The sequence below is a fragment of the Gadus morhua genome, chromosome 22 (assembly GCF_902167405.1).
Source record: "Gadus morhua chromosome 22, gadMor3.0, whole genome shotgun sequence".
NCBI lineage: Eukaryota > Metazoa > Chordata > Actinopteri > Gadiformes > Gadidae > Gadus > Gadus morhua.
The window spans coordinates 17,505,834-17,523,111 of NC_044069.1; the positions used below are offsets into that span (position 1 = coordinate 17,505,834).

At 39.6% G+C, this 17,278-nt stretch overlaps 33 non-coding genes across 33 annotated transcripts; all 33 read right to left on the minus strand.

Annotated features, from left to right (window-relative positions):
• Window positions 1–39: 39 nt before the first annotated feature.
• On the minus strand, window positions 40–111 carry trnac-gca (transfer RNA cysteine (anticodon GCA)). Its single transcript has one exon. It is a non-coding gene; the product is annotated as a tRNA-Cys (tRNA).
• A 972-nt stretch (window positions 112–1,083) lies between these two features.
• trnac-gca (transfer RNA cysteine (anticodon GCA)) lies at window positions 1,084–1,155 on the minus strand. The gene has a single exon. It is a non-coding gene; the product is annotated as a tRNA-Cys (tRNA).
• A 711-nt stretch (window positions 1,156–1,866) lies between these two features.
• trnac-gca (transfer RNA cysteine (anticodon GCA)) lies at window positions 1,867–1,938 on the minus strand. Its single transcript has one exon. It is a non-coding gene; the product is annotated as a tRNA-Cys (tRNA).
• Window positions 1,939–3,172: 1,234 nt separating this feature from the next.
• trnac-gca (transfer RNA cysteine (anticodon GCA)) lies at window positions 3,173–3,244 on the minus strand. The gene has a single exon. It is a non-coding gene; the product is annotated as a tRNA-Cys (tRNA).
• Window positions 3,245–4,738: 1,494 nt separating this feature from the next.
• On the minus strand, window positions 4,739–4,810 carry trnac-gca (transfer RNA cysteine (anticodon GCA)). The gene has a single exon. It is a non-coding gene; the product is annotated as a tRNA-Cys (tRNA).
• Window positions 4,811–5,521: 711 nt separating this feature from the next.
• On the minus strand, window positions 5,522–5,593 carry trnac-gca (transfer RNA cysteine (anticodon GCA)). Its single transcript has one exon. It is a non-coding gene; the product is annotated as a tRNA-Cys (tRNA).
• Window positions 5,594–6,304: 711 nt separating this feature from the next.
• trnac-gca (transfer RNA cysteine (anticodon GCA)) lies at window positions 6,305–6,376 on the minus strand. Its single transcript has one exon. It is a non-coding gene; the product is annotated as a tRNA-Cys (tRNA).
• Window positions 6,377–6,565: 189 nt separating this feature from the next.
• trnac-gca (transfer RNA cysteine (anticodon GCA)) lies at window positions 6,566–6,637 on the minus strand. Its single transcript has one exon. It is a non-coding gene; the product is annotated as a tRNA-Cys (tRNA).
• A 973-nt stretch (window positions 6,638–7,610) lies between these two features.
• Window positions 7,611–7,682, minus strand: trnac-gca (transfer RNA cysteine (anticodon GCA)). Its single transcript has one exon. It is a non-coding gene; the product is annotated as a tRNA-Cys (tRNA).
• Window positions 7,683–7,871: 189 nt separating this feature from the next.
• On the minus strand, window positions 7,872–7,943 carry trnac-gca (transfer RNA cysteine (anticodon GCA)). Its single transcript has one exon. It is a non-coding gene; the product is annotated as a tRNA-Cys (tRNA).
• Window positions 7,944–9,437: 1,494 nt separating this feature from the next.
• Window positions 9,438–9,509, minus strand: trnac-gca (transfer RNA cysteine (anticodon GCA)). The gene has a single exon. It is a non-coding gene; the product is annotated as a tRNA-Cys (tRNA).
• A 711-nt stretch (window positions 9,510–10,220) lies between these two features.
• Window positions 10,221–10,292, minus strand: trnac-gca (transfer RNA cysteine (anticodon GCA)). The gene has a single exon. It is a non-coding gene; the product is annotated as a tRNA-Cys (tRNA).
• Window positions 10,293–11,264: 972 nt separating this feature from the next.
• trnac-gca (transfer RNA cysteine (anticodon GCA)) lies at window positions 11,265–11,336 on the minus strand. The gene has a single exon. It is a non-coding gene; the product is annotated as a tRNA-Cys (tRNA).
• Window positions 11,337–11,525: 189 nt separating this feature from the next.
• On the minus strand, window positions 11,526–11,597 carry trnac-gca (transfer RNA cysteine (anticodon GCA)). The gene has a single exon. It is a non-coding gene; the product is annotated as a tRNA-Cys (tRNA).
• Window positions 11,598–11,786: 189 nt separating this feature from the next.
• Window positions 11,787–11,858, minus strand: trnac-gca (transfer RNA cysteine (anticodon GCA)). The gene has a single exon. It is a non-coding gene; the product is annotated as a tRNA-Cys (tRNA).
• A 457-nt stretch (window positions 11,859–12,315) lies between these two features.
• trnac-gca (transfer RNA cysteine (anticodon GCA)) lies at window positions 12,316–12,387 on the minus strand. The gene has a single exon. It is a non-coding gene; the product is annotated as a tRNA-Cys (tRNA).
• A 189-nt stretch (window positions 12,388–12,576) lies between these two features.
• On the minus strand, window positions 12,577–12,648 carry trnac-gca (transfer RNA cysteine (anticodon GCA)). Its single transcript has one exon. It is a non-coding gene; the product is annotated as a tRNA-Cys (tRNA).
• Window positions 12,649–12,837: 189 nt separating this feature from the next.
• trnac-gca (transfer RNA cysteine (anticodon GCA)) lies at window positions 12,838–12,909 on the minus strand. Its single transcript has one exon. It is a non-coding gene; the product is annotated as a tRNA-Cys (tRNA).
• Window positions 12,910–13,098: 189 nt separating this feature from the next.
• Window positions 13,099–13,170, minus strand: trnac-gca (transfer RNA cysteine (anticodon GCA)). The gene has a single exon. It is a non-coding gene; the product is annotated as a tRNA-Cys (tRNA).
• A 189-nt stretch (window positions 13,171–13,359) lies between these two features.
• Window positions 13,360–13,431, minus strand: trnac-gca (transfer RNA cysteine (anticodon GCA)). The gene has a single exon. It is a non-coding gene; the product is annotated as a tRNA-Cys (tRNA).
• Window positions 13,432–13,620: 189 nt separating this feature from the next.
• On the minus strand, window positions 13,621–13,692 carry trnac-gca (transfer RNA cysteine (anticodon GCA)). The gene has a single exon. It is a non-coding gene; the product is annotated as a tRNA-Cys (tRNA).
• Window positions 13,693–13,881: 189 nt separating this feature from the next.
• Window positions 13,882–13,953, minus strand: trnac-gca (transfer RNA cysteine (anticodon GCA)). The gene has a single exon. It is a non-coding gene; the product is annotated as a tRNA-Cys (tRNA).
• Window positions 13,954–14,142: 189 nt separating this feature from the next.
• Window positions 14,143–14,214, minus strand: trnac-gca (transfer RNA cysteine (anticodon GCA)). The gene has a single exon. It is a non-coding gene; the product is annotated as a tRNA-Cys (tRNA).
• A 189-nt stretch (window positions 14,215–14,403) lies between these two features.
• trnac-gca (transfer RNA cysteine (anticodon GCA)) lies at window positions 14,404–14,475 on the minus strand. The gene has a single exon. It is a non-coding gene; the product is annotated as a tRNA-Cys (tRNA).
• Window positions 14,476–14,664: 189 nt separating this feature from the next.
• On the minus strand, window positions 14,665–14,736 carry trnac-gca (transfer RNA cysteine (anticodon GCA)). The gene has a single exon. It is a non-coding gene; the product is annotated as a tRNA-Cys (tRNA).
• Window positions 14,737–15,328: 592 nt separating this feature from the next.
• Window positions 15,329–15,400, minus strand: trnac-gca (transfer RNA cysteine (anticodon GCA)). The gene has a single exon. It is a non-coding gene; the product is annotated as a tRNA-Cys (tRNA).
• A 189-nt stretch (window positions 15,401–15,589) lies between these two features.
• trnac-gca (transfer RNA cysteine (anticodon GCA)) lies at window positions 15,590–15,661 on the minus strand. Its single transcript has one exon. It is a non-coding gene; the product is annotated as a tRNA-Cys (tRNA).
• A 189-nt stretch (window positions 15,662–15,850) lies between these two features.
• Window positions 15,851–15,922, minus strand: trnac-gca (transfer RNA cysteine (anticodon GCA)). Its single transcript has one exon. It is a non-coding gene; the product is annotated as a tRNA-Cys (tRNA).
• Window positions 15,923–16,111: 189 nt separating this feature from the next.
• Window positions 16,112–16,183, minus strand: trnac-gca (transfer RNA cysteine (anticodon GCA)). The gene has a single exon. It is a non-coding gene; the product is annotated as a tRNA-Cys (tRNA).
• A 189-nt stretch (window positions 16,184–16,372) lies between these two features.
• On the minus strand, window positions 16,373–16,444 carry trnac-gca (transfer RNA cysteine (anticodon GCA)). The gene has a single exon. It is a non-coding gene; the product is annotated as a tRNA-Cys (tRNA).
• Window positions 16,445–16,633: 189 nt separating this feature from the next.
• trnac-gca (transfer RNA cysteine (anticodon GCA)) lies at window positions 16,634–16,705 on the minus strand. Its single transcript has one exon. It is a non-coding gene; the product is annotated as a tRNA-Cys (tRNA).
• A 189-nt stretch (window positions 16,706–16,894) lies between these two features.
• trnac-gca (transfer RNA cysteine (anticodon GCA)) lies at window positions 16,895–16,966 on the minus strand. The gene has a single exon. It is a non-coding gene; the product is annotated as a tRNA-Cys (tRNA).
• A 189-nt stretch (window positions 16,967–17,155) lies between these two features.
• On the minus strand, window positions 17,156–17,227 carry trnac-gca (transfer RNA cysteine (anticodon GCA)). The gene has a single exon. It is a non-coding gene; the product is annotated as a tRNA-Cys (tRNA).
• Between the last annotated feature and the right edge of the window lie 51 nt (window positions 17,228–17,278).

The window sequence follows — 17,278 nt, forward strand, 5'->3', positions numbered from 1 at the left end:
TAAATTCAGTCGACAAATACATTTTTGTACACATCAGTTAGGGGGCACCCAGAGTTGAACTGGGGACCTCTTGATCTGCAGTCAAAGGCTCTGCCACTGAGCTATACCCCCTTTCCAATTGATTTTCTTTAAACTGAAAATTTGACGATGTATTTCTTTCAAAACAGCATAGAGTAAACTTAACACAAACAACATCGCCGTGTTTCCCTGACTTTCAAGTTAAAGACAACACTCTATGATCAACTGAGCGAGATATTACATTAAAATCAGTCGACAAATACAATTCTGTATACATCAATTACGGGGCACCCAGAGTTGAACTGAGGACCTCTTGATCTGCAGTCAAATGCTCTGCCACTGAGTTATACCCCCTTTCCAATTGAGTTGCTTTAAACTGAAAATTCGATGATGTTTTTCTGTCAAAACAGCATAGAGTAAACTTAACACAAACAACATCCCCGTGTTTCCCTGACTTTCAAGTTAGAGACAACACTCTATGATCAACTGAGCGAGATATTACATTAAAATCAGTCGACAAATACAATTCTGTATACATCAGTTACGGGGCACCCAGAGTTGAACTGGGGACCTCTTGATCTACAGTCAAATGCTCTGCCACTGAGCTATACCCCCTTTCCAATTGAGTTGCTTTAAACTGAAAATTCGACGATGTATTTCTTTCAAAACAGCATAGAGTAAACTTAACACAAACAACATCGCCGCGTTTCCCTGACTTTCAAGTTAAAGACAACACTCTATGATCAACTGAGCGAGATATTACATTAAAATCAGTCGACAAATACAATTCTGTATACATCAGTTAGGGGGCACCCAGAGTTGAACAGGGGACCTCTTGATCTGCAGTCAATTGCTCTGCCACTGAGTTATACCCCCTTTCCAATTGAGTTGCATTAAACTGAAAATTCGATGATGTTTTTCTGTCAAAACAGCATAGAGTAAACTTAACACAAACAACATCCCCGTGTTTCCCTGACTTTCAAGTTAGAGACAACACTCTATGATCATCTGAGCGAGATTTTACATTAAAATCAGTCGACAAATACAATTTTGTATACACCAGATAGGGGGCACCCAGAGTTGAACTGGGGACCTCTTGATCTGCAGTCAAATGCTCTGCCACTGAGCTATACCCCCTTTCCAGTTAAGTTTCTTTGAACTGAAAATTCGATGATGTTTTTCTGTCAAAACAGCATAGAGTAAACGTAACACAAACAACATCAACGTGTTTCCCTGACTTTCAAGTTAGAGACAACACTCTATGATCAACTGAGCGAGATATTACAATAAAAGCAGTCGACAAATACTTTTTTGTATACATCAGTTAGGGGGCGGCCAGAGTTGAACTGGGGACCTCTTGATCTGCATTCAAAAGCTCTGCCACTGAGCTATACCCCCTTTCCAATTGAGTTGCTTTAAACTGCAAATTCAATTATGTTTTTCTGTCAAAACAGCATGGAGCACCCTTAACACAAACAACATCGCCGTGTTTCCCTGACTTTCAAGTTAGAGACAACAATCTATGATCAACTGAGCGAGATATTATATTAAAATCATTCGACAAATCCATTTTTGTATACAACAGTTAGGGGGCACCCAGAGTTCAACTGGGGACCTCTTGATCTGCAGTCAAATGCTCTGCCACCGAGCCATACCCCCTTTCTAATTGAGTTGCTTTAAACTGAAAATTCGATGATGTTTTTCTGTCAAAACAGCATTGAGTAAAATCAAGACAAACAACATCGCCGTGTTTCACTGACTTTCAAGTTGGAGAAAACAATCTATGATCAACTGAGCGAGATATTACATTAAAATCAGTCGACAAATACATTTTTCTATACAACAGTTTGGGGGCACCCAGAGTTGAACTGGGGACCTCTTGATCTGCAGTCAAATGCTCTGCCACTGAGCTATACCCACTTTCCTTTTGATTTTCTTTAAACTGAAAATTTGACGATGTATTTCTTTCAAAACAGCATAGAGTAAACTTAACACAAACAACATCGCCGTGTTTCCCTGACTTTCAAGTTAAAGACAACACTCTATGATCAACTGAGCGAGATATTACATTAAAATCGGTCGACAAATACAATTCTGTATACATCAGTTAGGGGGCACCCAGAGTTGAACTGGGGACCTCTTGCTCTGCAGTCAAATGCTCCGCCACTGAGTTATACCCCCTATCCAATTGAGTTGCATTAAACTGAAAATTCGATGATGTTTTTCTGTCAAAACAGCATAGAGTAAACTTAACACAAACAACATCCCCGTGTTTCCCTGACTTTCAAGTTAGAGACAACACTCTATGATCAACTGAGCGAAATATTACATTATAATCAGTCGACAGATACATTTTTGTATACAACAGTTAGGGGGCACCCAGCGTTCAACTGGGGACCTCTTGATCTGCAGTCAAATGCTCTGCCACCGAGCCATACCCCCTATCCAATGGGGTTGCTTTAAACTAAAAATTTGTATTATGTTTTTCTGTCAAAACAGCATGGAGCACCCTTAACACAAACAACATCGCCGTGTTTCCCTGACTTTCAAGTTAGAGACAACAATCTATGATCAACTGAGCGAGATATTATATTAAAATCATTCGACAAATCCATTTTTGTATACAACAGTTAGGGGGCACCCAGAGTTCAACTGGGGACCTCTTGATCTGCAGTCAAATGCTCTGCCACCGAGCCATACCCCCTTTCTAATTGAGTTGCTTTAAACTGAAAATTCGATGATGTTTTTCTGTCAAAACAGCATTGAGTAAAATCAAGACAAACAACATCGCCGTGTTTCACTGACTTTCAAGTTGGAGAGAACAATCTATGATCAACTGAGCGAGATATTACATTAAAATCAGTCGACAAATACATTTTTCTATACAACAGTTTGGTGGCACCCAGAGTTGAACTGGGGACCTCTTGATCTGCAGTCAAATGCTCTGCCACTGAGCTATACCCACTTTCCTTTTGATTTTCTTTAAACTGAAAATTCGATGATGTTTTTCGGTCAAAACAGCATAGAGTAAATTTAACACAAACAACAGCGCCGTGTTACCCTGACTTTCAAATCAGAGACAACACTCTATGATCAACTGAGCGAGATATTACATTAAATTCATTCGACAAATACATTTTTCTATACAACAGTTTGGGGGCACCCAGAGTTGAACTGGGGACCTCTTGATCTGCAGTCAAATGCTCTGCCACTGAGCTATACCCCCTTTCCAATTGAGTTTCTTTAAACTGAAAATTTGACGATGTATTTCTTTCAAAACAGCATAGAGTAAACTTAACACAAACAACATCGCCGTGTTTCCCTGACTTTCAAGTTAAAGACAACACTCTATGATCAACTGAGCGAGATATTACATTAAAATCGGTCGACAAATACAATTCTGTATACATCAGTTAGGGGGCACCCAGAGTTGAACTGGGGACCTCTTGCTCTGCAGTCAAATGCTCCGCCACTGAGTTATACCCCCTATCCAATTGAGTTGCATTAAACTGAAAATTCGATGATGTTTTTCTGTCAAAACAGCATAGAGTAAACTTAACACAAACAACATCCCCGTGTTTCCCTGACTTTCAAGTTAGAGACAACACTCTATGATCAACTGAGCGAAATATTACATTATAATCAGTCGACAGATACATTTTTGTATACAACAGTTAGGGGGCACCCAGCGTTCAACTGGGGACCTCTTGATCTGCAGTCAAATGCTCTGCCACCGAGCCATACCCCCTATCCAATGGGGTTGCTTTAAACTAAAAATTTGATGATGTTTTTCTGTCAAAACAGCATGGAGTAAACTTAAGACAAACAACATCGCCGTGTTTCCCTGACTTTCAAGTTAGAGACAACACTCTATGATCAACTGAGCGAGATATTACATTAAAATTAGTCGACAAATACATTTTTGTACACACCAGATATGGGCCACCCAGAGTGGAACTAGCGACCTCTTGATCTGCAGTCAAATGCTCTGCCACTGAGCTATACCCCCTTTCCAATTGAGTTGCTTTAAACTGAAAATTCGATGATGTTTTTCGGTCAAAACAGCATGGAGTTAACTAAACACAAACAACATCGCCGTGTTTCCCTGACTTTCAAGTTAGAGACAACACTCTATGATCAACTGAGCGAGATATTACATTAAAATCAGTCGACAATTACATTTTTGTATACTTCAGTCAGGGGGCACCCAGAGTTGAACTGAGGACCTCCTGATCTGCAGTCAAATGCTCTGCCACTGAGTTATACCCCCTTTCCAATTGAGTTGCTTTAAACTGAAAATTCGATGATGTTTTTCTGTCAAAACAGCATAGAGTAAACGTAACACAAACAACATCACCGTGTTTCCCTGACTTTCAAGTTAGAGACAACACTCTATGATCAACTGAGCGAGATATTACATTAAAATCAGTCGACAATTACATTTTTGTATACTTCAGTCAGGGGGCACCCAGAGTTGAACTGAGGACCTCTTGATCTGCAGTCAAATGCTCTGCCACTGAGTTATACCCCCTTTCCAATTGAGTTGCTTTAAACTGAAAATTCGATGATGTTTTTCTGTCAAAACAGCATAGAGTAAACGTAACACAAACAACATCACCGTGTTTCCCTGACTTTGAAGTTCGAGACAAGACTCTTTCATCAACTGAGCGAGATATTACATTATAATTATTCGACAAATACATTTTTGTATTCATCAGTTAGGGGGCACCCAGAGTTGAACTGGGGACCTCTTGATCTGCAGTCAAATGCTCTGCCACCGAGCCATACCCCCTATCCAATGGGGTTGCTTTAAACTAAAAATTTGATGATGTTTTTCTGTCAAAACAGCATGGAGTAAACTTAAGACAAACAACATCGCCGTGTTTCCCTGACTTTCAAGTTAGAGACAACACTCTATGATCAACTGAGCGAGATATTACATTGAAATCAGTCGACAAATACATTTTTCTATACACCAGATAGGTGGCATCCAGAGTTGAACAGCGGACCTCTTGATCTGCGGTCAAATGCTCTGCCACTGAGCTATACCCCCTTTCCAATTGAGTTGCTTTAAACTGAAAATTCGACGATGTATTTCTTTCAAAACAGCATAGAGTAAACTTAACACAAACAACATCGCCGCGTTTCCCTGACTTTCAAGTTAAAGACAACACTCTATGATCAACTGAGCGAGATATTACATTAAAATCAGTCGACAAATACAATTCTGTATACATCAGTTAGGGGGCACCCAGAGTTGAACAGGGGACCTCTTGATCTGCAGTCAATTGCTCTGCCACTGAGTTATACCCCCTTTCCAATTGAGTTGCATTAAACTGAAAATTCGATGATGTTTTTCTGTCAAAACAGCATAGAGTAAACTTAACACAAACAACATCCCCGTGTTTCCCTGACTTTCAAGTTAGAGACAACACTCTATGATCATCTGAGCGAGATTTTACATTAAAATCAGTCGACAAATACAATTTTGTATACACCAGATAGGGGGCACCCAGAGTTGAACTGGGGACCTCTTGATCTGCAGTCAAATGCTCTGCCACTGAGCTATACCCCCTTTCCAGTTAAGTTTCTTTGAACTGAAAATTCGATGATGTTTTTCTGTCAAAACAGCATAGAGTAAACGTAACACAAACAACATCAACGTGTTTCCCTGACTTTCAAGTTAGAGACAACACTCTATGATCAACTGAGCGAGATATTACAATAAAAGCAGTCGACAAATACTTTTTTGTATACATCAGTTAGGGGGCGGCCAGAGTTGAACTGGGGACCTCTTGATCTGCATTCAAAAGCTCTGCCACTGAGCTATACCCCCTTTCCAATTGAGTTGCTTTAAACTGCAAATTCAATTATGTTTTTCTGTCAAAACAGCATGGAGCACCCTTAACACAAACAACATCGCCGTGTTTCCCTGACTTTCAAGTTAGAGACAACAATCTATGATCAACTGAGCGAGATATTATATTAAAATCATTCGACAAATCCATTTTTGTATACAACAGTTAGGGGGCACCCAGAGTTCAACTGGGGACCTCTTGATCTGCAGTCAAATGCTCTGCCACCGAGCCATACCCCCTTTCTAATTGAGTTGCTTTAAACTGAAAATTCGATGATGTTTTTCTGTCAAAACAGCATTGAGTAAAATCAAGACAAACAACATCGCCGTGTTTCACTGACTTTCAAGTTGGAGAAAACAATCTATGATCAACTGAGCGAGATATTACATTAAAATCAGTCGACAAATACATTTTTCTATACAACAGTTTGGGGGCACCCAGAGTTGAACTGGGGACCTCTTGATCTGCAGTCAAATGCTCTGCCACTGAGCTATACCCACTTTCCTTTTGATTTTCTTTAAACTGAAAATTCGATGATGTTTTTCGGTCAAAACAGCATAGAGTAAATTTAACACAAACAACAGCGCCGTGTTACCCTGACTTTCAAATCAGAGACAACACTCTATGATCAACTGAGCGAGATATTACATTAAATTCATTCGACAAATAAATTTTTCTATACAACAGTTTGGGGGCACCCAGAGTTGAACTGGGGACCTCTTGATCTGCAGTCAAATGCTCTGCCACTGAGCTATACCCCCTTTCCAATTGAGTTTCTTTAAACTGAAAATTTGACGATGTATTTCTTTCAAAACAGCATAGAGTAAACTTAACACAAACAACATCGCCGTGTTTCCCTGACTTTCAAGTTAAAGACAACACTCTATGATCAACTGAGCGAGATATTACATTAAAATCGGTCGACAAATACAATTCTGTATACATCAGTTAGGGGGCACCCAGAGTTGAACTGGGGACCTCTTGCTCTGCAGTCAAATGCTCCGCCACTGAGTTATACCCCCTATCCAATTGAGTTGCATTAAACTGAAAATTCGATGATGTTTTTCTGTCAAAACAGCATAGAGTAAACTTAACACAAACAACATCCCCGTGTTTCCCTGACTTTCAAGTTAGAGACAACACTCTATGATCAACTGAGCGAAATATTACATTATAATCAGTCGACAGATACATTTTTGTATACAACAGTTAGGGGGCACCCAGCGTTCAACTGGGGACCTCTTGATCTGCAGTCAAATGCTCTGCCACCGAGCCATACCCCCTATCCAATGGGGTTGCTTTAAACTAAAAATTTGTGTTATGTTTTTCTGTCAAAACAGCATGGAGCACCCTTAACACAAACAACATCGCCGTGTTTCCCTGACTTTCAAGTTAGAGACAACAATCTATGATCAACTGAGCGAGATATTATATTAAAATCATTCGACAAATCCATTTTTGTATACAACAGTTAGGGGGCACCCAGAGTTCAACTGGGGACCTCTTGATCTGCAGTCAAATGCTCTGCCACCGAGCCATACCCCCTTTCTAATTGAGTTGCTTTAAACTGAAAATTCGATGATGTTTTTCTGTCAAAACAGCATTGAGTAAAATCAAGACAAACAACATCGCCGTGTTTCACTGACTTTCAAGTTGGAGAAAACAATCTATGATCAACTGAGCGAGATATTACATTAAAATCAGTCGACAAATACATTTTTCTATACAACAGTTTGGGGGCACCCAGAGTTGAACTGGGGACCTCTTGATCTGCAGTCAAATGCTCTGCCACTGAGCTATACCCACTTTCCTTTTGATTTTCTTTAAACTGAAAATTCGATGATGTTTTTCGGTCAAAACAGCATAGAGTAAATTTAACACAAACAACAGCGCCGTGTTACCCTGACTTTCAAATCAGAGACAACACTCTATGATCAACTGAGCGAGATATTACATTAAATTCATTCGACAAATACATTTTTCTATACAACAGTTTGGGGGCACCCAGAGTTGAACTGGGGACCTCTTGATCTGCAGTCAAATGCTCTGCCACTGAGCTATACCCCCTTTCCAATTGAGTTTCTTTAAACTGAAAATTTGACGATGTATTTCTTTCAAAACAGCATAGAGTAAACTTAACACAAACAACATCGCCGTGTTTCCCTGACTTTCAAGTTAAAGACAACACTCTATGATCAACTGAGCGAGATATTACATTAAAATCGGTCGACAAATACAATTCTGTATACATCAGTTAGGGGGCACCCAGAGTTGAACTGGGGACCTCTTGCTCTGCAGTCAAATGCTCCGCCACTGAGTTATACCCCCTATCCAATTGAGTTGCATTAAACTGAAAATTCGATGATGTTTTTCTGTCAAAACAGCATAGAGTAAACTTAACACAAACAACATCCCCGTGTTTCCCTGACTTTCAAGTTAGAGACAACACTCTATGATCAACTGAGCGAAATATTACATTATAATCAGTCGACAGATACATTTTTGTATACAACAGTTAGGGGGCACCCAGCGTTCAACTGGGGACCTCTTGATCTGCAGTCAAATGCTCTGCCACCGAGCCATACCCCCTATCCAATGGGGTTGCTTTAAACTAAAAATTTGATGATGTTTTTCTGTCAAAACAGCATGGAGTAAACTTAAGACAAACAACATCGCCGTGTTTCCCTGACTTTCAAGTTAGAGACAACACTCTATGATCAACTGAGCGAGATATTACATTAAAATTAGTCGACAAATACATTTTTGTACACACCATATATGGGCCACCCAGAGTGGAACTAGCGACCTCTTGATCTGCAGTCAAATGCTCTGCCACTGAGCTATACCCCCTTTCCAATTGAGTTGCTTTAAACTGAAAATTCGATGATGTTTTTCGGTCAAAACAGCATGGAGTTAACTAAACACAAACAACATCGCCGTGTTTCCCTGACTTTCAAGTTAGAGACAACACTCTATGATCAACTGAGCGAGATATTACATTAAAATCAGTCGACAATTACATTTTTGTATACTTCAGTCAGGGGGCACCCAGAGTTGAACTGAGGACCTCCTGATCTGCAGTCAAATGCTCTGCCACTGAGTTATACCCCCTTTCCAATTGAGTTGCTTTAAACTGAAAATTCGATGATGTTTTTCTGTCAAAACAGCATAGAGTAAACGTAACACAAACAACATCACCGTGTTTCCCTGACTTTCAAGTTAGAGACAACACTCTATGATCAACTGAGCGAGATATTACATTAAAATCAGTCGACAATTACATTTTTGTATACTTCAGTCAGGGGGCACCCAGAGTTGAACTGAGGACCTCTTGATCTGCAGTCAAATGCTCTGCCACTGAGTTATACCCCCTTTCCAATTGAGTTGCTTTAAACTGAAAATTCGATGATGTTTTTCTGTCAAAACAGCATAGAGTAAACGTAACACAAACAACATCACCGTGTTTCCCTGACTTTGAAGTTAGAGACAAGACTCTTTCATCAACTGAGCGAGATATTACATTATAATTATTCGACAAATACATTTTTGTATTCATCAGTTAGGGGGCACCCAGAGTTGAACTGGGGACCTCTTGATCTGCAGTCAAATGCTCTGCCACCGAGCCATACCCCCTATCCAATGGGGTTGCTTTAAACTAAAAATTTGATGATGTTTTTCTGTCAAAACAGCATGGAGTAAACTTAAGACAAACAACATCGCCGTGTTTCCCTGACTTTCAAGTTAGAGACAACACTCTATGATCAACTGAGCGAGATATTACATTGAAATCAGTCGACAAATACATTTTTCTATACACCAGATAGGTGGCATCCAGAGTTGAACAGCGGACCTCTTGATCTGCGGTCAAATGCTCTGCCACTGAGCTATACCCCCTTTCCATTTCAGTTTCTTTAAACTGAAAATTCGATGATGTTTTTCGGTCAAAACAGCATAGGGTAAACTAAACACAAACAACATCGCCGTGTTTCCCTGACTTTCAAGTTAGAGACAACACTCTATGATCAACTGAGCGAGATATTACATTAAAGTCAGTCGACAATTACATTTTTGTATACTTCAGTCAGGGGGCACCCAGAGTTGAACTGAGGACCTGTTGATCTGCAGTCAAATGCTCTGCCACTGAGTTATACCCCCTTTCCAATTGAGTAGCTTTAAACTGAAAATTCGATGATGTTTTTCTGTCAAAACAGCATAGAGTAAACGTAACACAAACAAAATCACCGTGTTTCCCTGACTTTCAAGTTAGAGACGACACTCTATGATCAATTGAGCGAGATGTTACATTATAATTAGTCGACAAATACATTTTTGTGTACATCAGTTAGGGGGCACCCAGAGTTGAACTGGGGACCTCTTAAACTGCAGTCAAATGCTCTGCCACTGAGCTATACCCCCTTTCCAATTGAGTTGCTTTAAACTGAAAATTCGATGATGTTTTTCTGTCAAAACAGCATAGAGTAAACTTAACACAAAGAACACCGCCGTGTTTCCCTGACTTTCAAGTTAGAGACAACACTCTTTGATCAACTGAGCGAGATATTACATTAAAAACATTCGACAAATACATTTTTGTATACACCAGATAGGTGGCACCCAGAGTTGAACAGCAGACCTCTTGATCTGCGGTCAAATGCTCTGCCACTGAGCTATACCCCCTTTCCAATTGAGTAGCTTTAAACTGAAAATTCGATGATGTTTTTCTGTCAAAACACCATTGAGTAAAATCAAGACAAACAACATCGCCGTGTTTCACTGACTTTCAAGTTAGAGAAGACAATCTATGATCAACTGAGCGAGATATTACGTTAGAATCAGTCGACAAATACATTTTTCTATACAACAGTTAGGGAGCACCCAGAGTTGAAGTGGGGACCTCTTGATCTGCAGTCAATTGCTCTGCCACTGAGCTATACCCCCTTTCCATTTCACTGTCTTTAAACTGAAAATTCGATGATGTTTTTCTGTCAAAACAGCATAGAGTAAACTTAACACAAACAACATCGCCGTGTTTCCCTGACTTTCAAGTCAGAGACAAGACTCAATGATCAACTGAGCGAGATATTACATTAAAATTAGTCGACAAATACAATTTTGTATACACCAGATATGGGGCCCCCAGAGTTGAACTGGGGACCTCTTGATCTGCAGTCAAATGCTCTGCCACTGAGCTATACCCCCTTTCCATTTCAGTTTCTTTAAACTGAAAATTCGATAATGTTTTTCTGTCAAAACAGCATAGAGTAAACTTAACACAAAGAACACCGCCGTGTTTCCCTGACTTTCAAGTTAGAGACAACACTCTTTGATCAACTGAGCGAGATATTACATTAAAATTAGTCGACAAATACATATTTGTGTACATCAGTTAGGGGGCACCCAGAGTTGAACTGGGGACCTCTTGATCTGCAGTCAAATGCTCTACCACTGAGCTAAACCCCCTTTCCAATCTATTTGCTTTAAACTGAAAATTTGATGATGTTTTTCTGTCAAAACAGCATTGAGTAAAATCAAGACAAACAACATCGCCGTGTTTCACTGACTTTCAAGTTAGAGAAAACAATCTATGATCAACTGAGCGAGATATTACATTAAAATCAGTCGACAAATAAATTTTTCTATACAACAGTTAGGGGGCACCCAGAGTTGAACTGGGGACCTCTTGATCTGCAGTCAAATGCTCTGCCACTGAGCTATACCCCCTTACCATTTGATTTTCTTTAAACTGAATATTCGATGATGTTTTTCTGTCAAAAAAGCATAGAGTAAACTAAACACAAACAACATCGCCGTGTTTCCCTGACTTTCAAGTTAGAGACAACACTCTATGATCAACTGAGCGAGATATTACAGTAAAATCAGTCGACAATTACATTTTTGTATTCATCAGTTAGGGGGCACCCAGAGTTGAACTGGGGACCTCTTGATCTGCAGTCAAATGCTCTGCCACTGAGCTATACCCCCTTTCCAATTGAGTTGCTTTAAACTGAAAATTCGATGATGTTTTTCTGTCAAAACAGCATAGAGTAAACGTAACACAAACAATATCACCGTGTTTCCCTGACTTTCAAGTTAGAGACAACAATCTATGATCAACTGAGCGAGATATTACATTAAATGCAGTTGACAAATTGGTTTTTGGAAACATCAGATAGGGGGCACCCAGAGTTGAACTGGGGACCTCTTGATCTGCAGTCAAATGCTCTGCCACTGAGCTATACCATTTGACCATTTTCCATTTGATTTTCTTTAAACTGAAAATTCGATGATGTTTTTCTGTCAAAGCAGCATGGAGTAAAGTTAACACAAACAACATCACCGTGTTTCACTGACTTTCAAGTTAGAGACAAGACTCTATGATCAACTGAGCGAGATATTACATTAAATTTAGTCGTCAAATACAATTTTGTATACACCAGATAGGGGGCACCCAGAGTTGAACTGGGGACCTCTTGATCTGCAGTCAAATGCTCTGCCACTGAGCTATACCCCCTTTCCATTTCAGTTTCTTTAAACTGAAAATTCGATGATGTTTTTCTGTCAAAAAAGCATAGAGTAAACTAAACACAAACAACATCGCCGTGTTTCCCTGACTTTCAAGTTAGAGACAACACTCTATGATCAACTGAGTGAGATATTACATTAAAATGAGTCGACAAATACATATTTGTATACATCAGTTAGGGGGCACCCAGAGTTGAACTGGGGACCTCTTGATCTGCAGTCAAATGCTCTGCCACTGAGCTATACCCCCATTATAATTGAGTTGCCATAAACTGAAAATTCAATGATGTTTTTCTGTCAAAACAGCATTGAGTAAACTTGAGACAAACAACATCGCCGTGTTTCCCTGACTTTCAAGTTAGAGACAACACTCTTTGATCAACTGAGCGAGATATTACATTAAAATGAGTCGACAAATACATATTTGTATACATCAGTTAGGGGGCACCCAGAGTTGAACTGGGGACCTCTTGATCTGCAGTCAAATGCTCTGCCACTGAGCTATACCCCCTTTCCAATTGAGTTGCTTTAAACTGAAAATTCGATGATGTTTTTCTGTCAAAACACCATTGAGTAAAATCAAGACAAACAACATCGCCGTATTTCACTGACTTTCAAGTTAGAGAAGACAATCTATGATCAACTGAGCGAGATATTACGTTAGAATCAGTCGACAAATACATTTTTCTATACAACAGTTAGGGGGCACCCAGAGTTGAACTGAGGACCTCTTGATCTGCAGTCAAATGCTCTGCCACTGAGCTATACCCCCTTTCCAGTTCAGTTACTTTTAACTGAAAATTCGATGATGTTTTTCTGTCAAAACAGCATAGACTAAACTTAACATGAACAACATCGCCGTGTTTCCCTGACTTTCAAGTTAGAGACAAGACTCTATGATCAACTGAGCGAGATATTACATTATAATTATTCGATAAATACATTTTGGTATACATCAGTTAGGGGGCACCCAGAGTTGAACTGGGGACCTCTTGATCTGCAGTCAAATGCTCTGCCACTGAGCTATACCCCCTTTCCATTTGACATTCTTTAAACTGAAAATTCGATGATGTTTTTCTGTCAAAACAGCATAGAGTAAACTTAACACAAAGAACACCACCGTGTTTCCCTGACTTTCAAGTTAGAGACAACACTCTTTGATCAACTGAGCGAGATATTACATTAAAATGAGTCGACAAATACATATTTGTGTACATCAGTTAGGGGGCACCCAGAGTTGAACTGGGGACCTCTTGATCTGCAGTCAAATGCTCTGCCACTGAGCTATACCCCCTTTCCAATTGAGTCGCTTTAAACTGAAAATTCGATGATGTTTTTCTGTCAAAACAGCATTGAGTAAAATCAAGACAAACAACATCGCCGTGTTTCACTGACTTTCAAGTTAGAGAAAACAATCTATGATCAACTGAGTGAGATATTACATTAAAATCAGTCGACAAATACATTTTTCTATACAACAGTGAGGGGGCACCCAGAGTTGAACTGGGGACCTCTTGATCTGCAGTCAAATGCTCTGCCACTGAGCTATACCCCCTTTCCATTTGATTTTCTTTAAACTGAATATTCGATGATGTTTTTCTGTCAAAACAGCATAGAGTAAACTTAACACAAACAACATCGCCGTGTTTCCCTGACTTTCAAGTCAGAGACAAGACTCAATGATCAACTGAGCGAGATATTACATTAAAATTAGTCGACAAATACAATTTTGTATACACCAGATAGGGGGCCCCCAGAGTTGAACTGGGGACCTCTTGATCTGCAGTCAAATGCTCTGCCACTGAGCTATACCCCCTTTCCAGTTCAGTTACTTTTAACTGAAAATTCGATGATGTTTTTCTGTCAAAACAGCATAGACTAAACTTAACATGAACAACATCGCCGTGTTTCCCTGACTTTCAAGTTAGAGACAAGACTCTATGATCAACTGAGCGAGATATTACATTATAATTATTCGACAAATACATTTTGGTATACATCACTTAGGGGGCACCCAGAGTTGAACTGGGGACCTCTTGATCTGCAGTCAAATGCTCTGCCACTGAGCTATACCCCCTTTCCATTTGACATTCTTTAAACTGAAAATTCGATGATGTTTTTCTGTCAAAACAGCATAGAGTAAACTTAACACAAAGAACACCACCGTGTTACCCTGACTTTCAAATCAGAGACAACACACTATGATCAACTGAGCGAGATATGACATTAAATTCAGTCGACAAATACATTTTTTTATACATCAGTTAGGGGGCACCCAGAGTTGAACTGGGGACCTCTTGATCTGCAGTCAAAGGCTCTGCCACTGAGCTATACCCCCTTTCCAATTGAGTTTTTTTAAACTGAAAATTTGACGATGTATTTCTTTCAAAACAGCATAGAGTAAACTTAAGACAAACAACATCGCCGTATTTCACTGACTTTCAAGTTAGAGAAGACAATCTATGATCAACTGAGCGAGATATTACGTTAGAATCAGTCGACAAATACATTTTGGTATACATCAGCTGTCAAAACAGCATAGAGTAAACTTAACACAAAGAACACCACCGTGTTTCCCTGACTTTCAAGTTAGAGACAACACTCTTTGATCAACTGAGCGAGATATTACATTAAAATGAGTCGACAAATACATATTTGTGTACATCAGTTAGGGGGCACCCAGAGTTGAACTGGGGACCTCTTGATCTTCAGTCAAATGCTCTGCCACTGAGATATACCCCCTTTCCAATTGAGTTGCTTTAAACTGAAAATTCGATGATGTTTTTCTGTCAAAACAGCATTGAGTAAAATCAAGACAAACAACATCGCCGTGTTTCACTGACTTTCAAGTTAGAGAAAACAATCTATGATCAACTGAGCGAGATATTACATTAAAATCAGTCGACAAATACATTTTTCTATACAACAGTAAGGGGCACCCAGAGTTGAACTGGGGACCTCTTGATCTGCAGTCAAATGCTCTGCCACTGAGCTATACCCCCTTTCCATTTGATTTTCTTTAAACTGAAAATTCGTTGATGTTTTTCGGTCAAAACAGCATAGAGTAAATTTAACACAAACAACATCGCCGTGTTACCCTGACTTTCAAATCAGAGACAACACACTATGATCAACTGAGCGAGATATGACATTAAATTCAGTCGACAAATACATTTTTTTATACATCAGTTAGGGGGCACCCAGAATTGAACTGGGGACCTCTTGATCTGCAGTCAAAGGCTCTGCCACTGAGCTATACCCCCTTTCCAATTGAGTTTTTTTAAACTGAAAATTTGACGATGTATTTCTTTCAAAACAGCATAGAGTAAACTTAAGACAAACAACATCGCCGTATTTCACTGACTTTCAAGTTAGAGAAGACAATCTATGATCAACTGAGCGAGATATTACGTTAGAATCAGTCGACAAATACATTTTGGTATACATCAGTTAGGGGGCACCCAGAGTTGAACTGGGGACCTCTTGATCTGCAGTCAAATGCTCTGCCACTGAGCTATACCCCCTTTCCATTTGACATTCTTTAAACTGAAAATTCGATGATGTTTTTCTGTCAAAACAGCATAGAGTAAACTTAACACAAAGAACACCACCGTGTTTCCCTGACTTTCAAGTTAGAGACAACACTCTTTGATCAACTGAGCGAGATATTACATTAAAATGAGTCGACAAATACATAGTTGTGTACATCAGTTAGGGGGCACCCAGAGTTGAACTGGGGACCTCTTGATCTGCAGTCAAATGCTCTGCCACTGAGCTATACCCCCTTTCCAATTGAGTTGCTTTAAACTGAAAATTCGATGATGTTTTTCTGTCAAAACAGCATTGAGTAAAATCAAGACAAACAACATCGCCGTGTTTCACTGACTTTCAAGTTAGAGAAAACAATCTATGATCAAATGAGCGAGATATTACATTAAAATCAGTCGACAAATACATTTTTCTATACAACAGTGAGGGGGCACCCAGAGTTGAACTGGGGACCTCTTGATCTGCAGTCAAATGCTCTGCCACTGAGCTATACCCCCTTTCCATTTGATTTTCTTTAAACTGAAAATTCGATGATGTTTTTCGGTCAAAACAGCATAGAGTAAATTTAACACAAACAACATCGCCGTGTTACCCTGACTTTCAAATCAGAGACAACACACTATGATCAACTGAGCGAGATATGACATTAAATTCAGTCGACAAATACATTTTTTTATACATCAGTTAGGGGGCACCCAGAGTTGAACTGGGGACCTCTTGATCTGCAGTCAAAGGCTCTGCCACTGAGCTATACCCCCTTTCCAATTGCGTTTTTTTAAACTGAAAATTTGACGATGTATTTCTTTCAAAACAGCATAGAGTAAACTTAACACAAACAACATCGCCGTGTTTCCCTGACTTTCAAGTTAAAGACAACACTCTATGATCAACTGAGCGAGATATTACATTAAAATCAGTCGACAAATACAATTCTGTATTCATCAGTTAGGGGGCACCCAGAGTTGAACTGGGGACCTCTTGATCTGCAGTCAAATGCTCTGCCACTGAGTTATACCCCCGTTCCAATTGAGTTGCTTTAAACTGAAAATTAGATGATGTTTTTCTGTCAAAACAGCATAGAGTAAACTTAGCACAAACAACATCCCCGTGTTTCCCTGACTTTCAAGTTAGAGACAACACTCTATGATCAACTGAGCGAGATATTACATTAAAATCAGTCGACAAATACATTTTTGTATACACCAGATAGGGGGCACCCAGAGTTGAACTGGGGACCTCTTGATCTGCAGTCAAATGCTCTGCCACTGATCTATACCCCCTTTCCAGTTAAGTTTCTTTGAACTGAAAATTCGATGATGTTTTTCTGTCAA